Raw genomic sequence first — 7815 nt, forward strand, 5'->3', positions numbered from 1 at the left:
CCTCTAATAAACACAACCATCTTCCTGCGTGCTCGGTATGATTTCAATCAGAGAATGTTTCCTTCAATAGCCATTGACTCCAGTTCTTCTAGGGTTGCTTGATACCACACTCTAATGAATTCTGTCTTGATGTCAAGGGCAGTCACCCTTTCAACAAGTTCAGCCTTTTATAGTGTCAGAGAGTCAAAGAGATGTACAGCATGGAAACAGACCCGTTGTTGTGGTTTTGTTAACCGAGCTGGAAGTTTTTGTTGCAAACGTTTCATCCCCTGGCTAGGCGACATCATCAGTGCTTGGGAGCCTCCTGCGAAGCGCTTCTTTGATGTTTCCTCCGGTGTTTATAGTGGTCTGTCCCTGCCGCTTCCGGTTGTCAGTTTCAGCTGTCCGCTGTAGTGGTTGGTATATTGGGTCCAGGTCGATGTGTTTGTTGATGGAGTTTGTGGATGAATGCCATGCCTCTAGGAATTCCCTGGCTGTTCTCTGTCTGGCTTGCCCTATGATAGTAGTATTGTCCCAGTTGAATTCATGTTGCTTGTTGTCTGCGTGTGTGGCTACTAAGGATAGCTGGTCGTGTCATTTCGTGGCTAGTTGAGGTTCATGTATGTGGATTGTTAGCTGTCTTCCTGTTTGTCCTATATAGTGTTTTGTGCCACACACGCAGACAACAAGCAACATGAATTCGACTGGGACAACACTACTATCATAGGGCAAGCCAGACAGAGAACGGCCAGGGAATTCCTAGAGGCATGGCATTCATCCACAAACTCCATCAACAAACACATCGACCTGGACCCAATATACCAACCACTACAGCGGACAGCTGAAACTGACAACCGGAAGCGGCAGGGACAGACCACTATAAACACCGGAGGAAACATCAAAGAAGCGCTTCGCAGGAGGCTCCCAAGCACTGATGATGTCGCCTAGCCAGGGGACGAAACGTTTGCAACAAAAACTTCCAGCTCGGCGAACAGAACCACAACAACGAGCACCCGTGCTACAAATCTTCTCACAAACTTTGAACAGACCCTTTGGTCCAAGTTGTCCATGCTGACCAGATACCCCAACCCAATCTAGTCCCATCTGCCAGCTCCCGGCCTATATCCCTCCAAACCCTTCCTATTCACATACCCATGCAGATGTCTTTTAAATGTTGCAATTGTACCAACTTCCATCACTTCCTCTGGCAGCTCATTCCATACACGCAACACCCTCTGCATGAAAAAGTTGCCCTTTGGGTCTCATATCTTTCCCGTCTCATTCTAAACCTATGCCCTCTAGTTCTGGACTCACCCACCCCAGGGAAGAGACTTTGTCTATTTATCCTATTCATGCCCCTTATGATTTTATAAACCTCTATAAGGTCACCCCTCAGCCTCCGATGCTCCAAGGAAAACAGCCCTAGCCTATTTAACCTCTCCCTATAGCTCAAATCTTTCAATCCTGGCAACATCCTTGTAAATCTTTTCTGAACCCTTTCAAGTTTCACAATAGGAAGGAGACCAGAATTGCACCCAATATTCCAAAAGTGGCCTAACCAATATCCTGTACAGCCGCAACATAACCTCCCAACTCCAGTACTCAATACGCTCACCAATAAAAGGAAGCATACCAAACGCCTTCTTCACTATCCCAGCTATTTGCGACTCTACGTTCGAGGAGCTATGAACCTGCACTCCAAGGTCTCTTTGTTCAGCAACATTCCCTAGGACCTTATCATTAAGTGTATAAGTCCTGCTAAGATTTGTTTTCCCAAAATGCAGCACCTCGCATTTATCTAAATTAAACTCCATCTGCCACTTCTCAGCCCATTGCCCCATCTGATCAAGATCCCATTGTTATCTGAGGTAACCTTCTTCGCTGTCCACTACACCTCCAATTTTGGTGTCATCTGCAAACTACTAACTATATCTCTTATGCTCACATCCATATCATTTATATAAATGATGAAAAGTAGTGGACTCAGCACCGATCCTTGTGGCACTCCACTGGTCACAGACCTCCAGTCTGAAAAACAATGCTCCACCACACCTTCTGTCTTCTACCTTTGAGCCAGTTCTGTATCCAAATGGCTAGTTGTCCCTGTGTTCCATGAGATCTAACCTTGTTAACCAGTCTCACATGGGAACCTTGTCGAATGCCTTGCTGAATTCCATTTAGATCATGCCTACAGCTCTGCCCTCATCAATCCTCTTTGTTACTTCGTCAGAAAACCTTTATGTGTTTCAAGACATCCAGCACTTCCTCCTCTGTAATATGAAAATTTTTCAAGATGTCACCATCTAGTTCCCTACATTCTATACTTTGCATGTCCTTTTCCACAGTAAATAGTGATGCAAAATACATGTTTAGTATCTTCCCCATCTCCTGCGGCCTTGCTGACCTTCAAGGGGCCCTATTCTCTTCCTAGTTACACTTTTGTCCTTAATGTATTTGTAAAACCCTTAGCTCTATTTGCCAAAGCTATCTCATGTCCCCTTTTTGCCCTCCTGATTTCCCTCTTAAGTATACTCCTGGATTTATACTCTAAGGATTCACTCGATCTATCCTGTCTATACCTGACGTGCTGTCTTCTTTTTCTTATCCAAACCCTCAACTTCTTTAGTCATCCAGCATTGCCTATCCCTAACATGAATACACTGCCTCTGGACTCTCGTTATTTCATTTCTGAAGGCTTCCCATTTTCCAACCGTCCCTTTACCTGCGAACATCTGCCCCCAATTGGCTTTTGAAAGTTCTTGCCTAATATGTTGCTCAATTTCCCTCTGACAATTAGGAGGTCTATAATACGATCCCAATAAGGTGACCATCCCTTTCTTATTTCCCAGTTCCAACCAAATAACTTCCCTGGATGTATTTCTGGGAATATCCTCCCCCAGCAGAGCTGTAATGTTATCCCTTATCAGAAACACAACTCGCCCTCCTGTCTTGCCTCCCTTTCTGTCCTCCCTGTAGCCTTTGTATCCTGGAAAATTAAGCTGCCAGTCCTGTCCATCCCTGGGCCATGCTTCTGTAATTGCTATTATTTCCAGTCCCATGTTCATAACCATGCCCAGAGTTCATCTGCTTTCCCTGTTAGGCCCCTTGCATTGAAATAAATGCAGTTTAATTTATTAGTCCTAGCTTCTTCTCTGCTTTGTCCCTGCCTGCCCTGACTGTTTGACTCGCTTCTGTTCTCAACTGTACTATTCTCAGATTGATCTCTTTCCTCACTATCTCCCTGGGTCCCACACCCCTCACCTTACTAGTTTAAATCTTCCCAAGCAGCTCTAGCAAATCTCTCTGCCAGTAGATTAGTCCCCTTCCAATTTAGGTGCAATTCGTCCTTCTTGTACAGATCACTTCTACCCCAAAAGAGATTCCAATGATCCAAAAATGTGAATCCTTCTCCCATACACCAGCTCCTCAGCCATGCATTCATCTGCTCTTTCCTATTTCTGCCCTCACTAGCTTGTAGCACTGGGAGTAATCCAGATATTACTATACTTGAGGACCTCCTTTTTAAATTCCTGCCTAACTCTCTGTAATCTCTCAACCTTTTCTCTTCCTATGTCGTTGGTTCCAGTGTGTACAATGACCTCCTGCTGGCCCCTCTCCCCCTTGAGAACATTCTGCACCCTCTCTGAGATATCCTTGATCCTGGCACCAGGGAAGCAACACACCATTCTGATTTTTCGCTGCTGGCCACAGAAACATCTGTCTGTACCTTGGAATAGAGTGTCTCCTAACATAATTGATCTCTTGGAACCTGACCTACCCATCGTTGCCTTAGTGCCAGTGTCAATAGCAGAAACTTAGCTGTTTGCGTTACATTCCCCCAAGAATCCATCACCCCCTACATTTTCCAAAACAGCATACTTGTTTGGAGTGGGGATAGCCACACAAGACTCCTGCACTAACTGCCTATCTCTCTTACGTTTCCTGAGTTAACCCATCTATGTGACTGTATCTGTGATTTTTCTCCCTTCCTATAACTGCCATCCATCACACCCCCTTGCTCTTGTAAATTCCTTATTCCCTCTGTCTCTCGAACCGATCCATTTGATTTGATAGGATTCACAACCAACGGCTCTTATTGCAGATATAGTCCTCAGTAACACAAACTTTCCCTAAGCTCCCATCCGCCAAGAAGAGCATATCACTCGACTAAAGACCATTTTTGCTTCTTTCAATATACAGATCAGATAATAGCACTGTCTTACTCCTCTACAAAACACTGCTCCAGGTTAATTTATGGCTTATATTTTTAAGTTTAATTGAGACATATCTCAATATAACATATAATCAAGAAAGAACCCACTCTACTCACTGCTGTAGACTTACTGTAAGGCCACACTTAAAATATTCACTTATCCGTTTCTGTGCTGTGACCTCTCCCAAACAGGTTCGTCCAAGATCAGTTGTGAATTTTACTATTTGTTAATTTTCCCAGATGCACTCCAATGTCTATCGATACATGAATTCAAACAGCAAAGGCAGCAACTGTGTAGGTTCACTGCTGTGTCAGTTAGCAATGTGGGTTTCTCGCTCTCTCTCCTGCATTGACCTCACCACGTGCTGCCTTTATCTGTTCCACTCCTATTTTGACTTTTTTTTCTCCAAAGTTCCAAAACAATGCAACAGTATATAAAACAGTCATAACTGCTCCTGGAATTTGAGGAAATCACCTCCAACACCTAAACTACCTCAAAAAAGGAGCAGCCTGTTACAGCCAGAAATTTTTCCCATCCACCATCTTGGATTACCCAGAATTTCTGCCCATGTTTGGACCCAGACTGTCATGAGGTCAAGTTGTGTGGACCTAATAGAATCTAATTATTCCTTTGCAAATGCTGCTTAAAAGTTTATCATGACAGAGGGGTCATGAACATGATGAGTGAGAGCAGACTAATCTAGCGTTGATTTGCTGAGTTGGATTTGTCCTTTTACTTTGGAACTCAAAATGTAAATAATGTTCCACATTCTTGGACAACTAATGAAATAGCTTGGCTCGGGCTGCATTCAGATCTGGAACATGTCTCCAGGACATTGCCGGAATGTTATCAGAGCTTATAGCTTTTTCAGTATTCAGTTCCTTCAGCTACTTTCTTGATATCACATGGAATATATTGAAATGGTTGAAGTGTCACATCTGTGAGGCTGGTGACCGCAGTAGGAGACTGTTTCTGCTGTTTAGATGCAAGTAGCTTTGTGTTGTAGCTTCAAGGTTGACACCTAAGTTTTAGATTTGCCTGTTCATGCTTCTGATATGCCCTCCCATAATCTTCATTGAATGAGGGCTAATGTCTTGGCTTGATGGTAATGGTAGAATTAGAGATATGCTGGGCAGTAAGGCTTTTGATTGTAGTTAGACACAATTTGGCTGATTGCCTAGCTCATCGATGCTTGGGTTTAAGTTGCTAGATATGTATACTCTACCATTTAATAACGGTAGCACTACACAACATGATGCATCGTATCCTCAATATGATGCTGCATAAATGACTATGTGGTGGAGGCAGTTAGGTTAGTTTGGTGAAGTTGAGGCCATTGATCTTTCCATCTTTTTTGTTCCCTCAATCTGCCGCAGAGCCAGTCTAGCAACTATGTCCTTTAGGACTCGACCAGGTCTAGTGCTACTGGCAATCTACTAGATGGTAGACATTGATGTTCCCCACTCAGAATATACTGTACTGTTGACATCCTCAATCGTTCCTCAAGTGTGTTCATCAAGGGGCAGTACATATCATCAGGTCCAGAAGGGGTTGTAGTTGAGTGTCAAGATCTTTCCTGGCCCATATTGAACAGGTCCCTAGCTCCATTTTGAACAGAGTGATGAAGAGAGAGGGCAGAGAGACACGAGGGCTGCCGGGTAGGTCAGTTTTTCCCACTTAAAAAAGGACTTACCACTAGACTCTGGCCTCAATTTTGAGCAGAGGAGCAAGGAAAGAGGGTGGAGAGAAGCGAGGGCTGCCAGGAAGTTTTTAAAGTGGGTGAGATCTAAATCTGAGACCCTACACCGTAGGGTCTCCCTCCCACCCACCTCCTCTAACCTTACTAAGAGTCTGTAAACTCGGCAAGTTTTCAGGTTCTCTTTTTTTTTCTTTTCTTCTCTTCCTTTGTTTAGTCCTGTGTGGGCTTTCAGATTAGTGGGATATGGATGTTATGGCAGTTATATGTTCCTCCTGCAGAATGTGGCAGGTGAGAGACACTAGACGTCTCTGCCGACCACATCTGCAAGAAGTGCACCCAACTCCAGCTCCTCGAAAACCGAGTTAGGGAATTGGAGCTAGATGAACTGTGGATCATCCGGGAGGCTGAGGGAGAAATTGAGAGGATGTACAGAAAGGTGGTCACTCCTCAGACACAGGATAGGACAGCTGGGTTACTGTCAGGGGGAGGAAAGGGAAACAACAGATAGAGCAGGGATCTCCTGTGGCTGTTTTCCTCAGCAATAAGTATACCGTTTTGGAAACTGCTGGTGGGGACAGCCTACAAGGGGAAAGCCATAGTTATGAAGTCTCTGAAACTGAGACTCAGAAGGGAAGGAGGGAGAATAGAAAAGTGCTAGTGGTAGGGGACTCAATAGTTAGATGGATTGTCAGGAGATTGTGTGGTCAGGAATGGGACTTCCAGAAGGTATGTTGCCTCCCCAGTGTCAGGATCGGGATGTCTCCGATCGGGTCTACAAGATTCTGAAGGGGGAGGGTGAGCAGCCAGAAATTGTAGTATGTATTGGCACCAATGATATAGCCAGGAAAGGGATTGAGGATCTGAAAAGTGACTACAAAGAGCTATGTTGGAAACTGGTGAGCAGGACAAGTAGAGGTTTGCTACTGGTGCTACGAGACAATGAGGTGAGGAACAGTCAGTGAGTGCAGCTTAACACGTGTCTGCGAGGCTGATGCAGGAGGGAAGGCTACAGATACTTAGACCATTGGAATGCCTTCTGGGGAAGGTGGGAATTGTACATGAAGGAAGGGTTGCATCTGAACTGGAGGGGCAAAAACGTTCTGGGTGGGAGATTTGATTATGTGGTTCAGGAGGGTTTAAACTAGTTTGGCAAAGCAGTGGGAACCAGAGCTACATATCTGACAGGGGGGCAGTTGGAGATGGGGCGGTGACAGGATGTAGTGAATCTATTGGGAAGGTTTTTCACCTGATGAAACCAAGGGATCGGTTAAAGTGTGTCTGCTTTGGACTCAGCAAGATGGCGGCGATCCTGGAGAACTGCTGTGGACAGCTCTGCCTAACAGCCAAGGTATACCGGTGTTTTTTGCCATCCCTGGCCAATTTATGTGGTGGAAATATTAGTTTAAAACCTGACAGAACACATATTTGTTAATATTTGGGAGTGGTAAGGATGCCAAAGGGAAAAGGAGCAAGCAAAAAGCAGCAGGGAGGAAACTCCCCTGCAGCACCAGGCATACCAGAGACAGCAGTAGCAGCCTCTCCTGCACCCCCCGAGAGGACCTGACAGACTCACAGGAATTGGCTGCAGCAATGGAGAGACTTACCTTGAAGGTTGAGCCTGTGATTGAGGAGATCCGTGGGGAGATTCGTGCCCAGGTCCAACCTACAGGTATGTGAGGAATAAAAGGATGATTAGGATAGGAATAGGGCCAGTCAAAGACAGAAATGGGAAGTTGAGTGTGGACCCTATAGAGATCAAAGAGGTGCTAAATGAACATTTCTCATCGGTGTTCATTCAGGAAATGGAGAATATTGTAGAGGAGAAGAGTAAGGTATGAGATATTAGACTAGAAAGGATCGAGGTTAGTTACGCACAGATGTTGTCAATTCTAGAAGGAGTGAAAGTAGACAAATCCCCTGTGC

The sequence above is a fragment of the Chiloscyllium plagiosum genome, unplaced genomic scaffold (genome assembly GCF_037043375.1).
Source record: "Chiloscyllium plagiosum isolate Xiang-an unplaced genomic scaffold, Cpla_swu_hap1 HiC_scaffold_12, whole genome shotgun sequence".
Taxonomy (NCBI): domain Eukaryota; kingdom Metazoa; phylum Chordata; class Chondrichthyes; order Orectolobiformes; family Hemiscylliidae; genus Chiloscyllium; species Chiloscyllium plagiosum.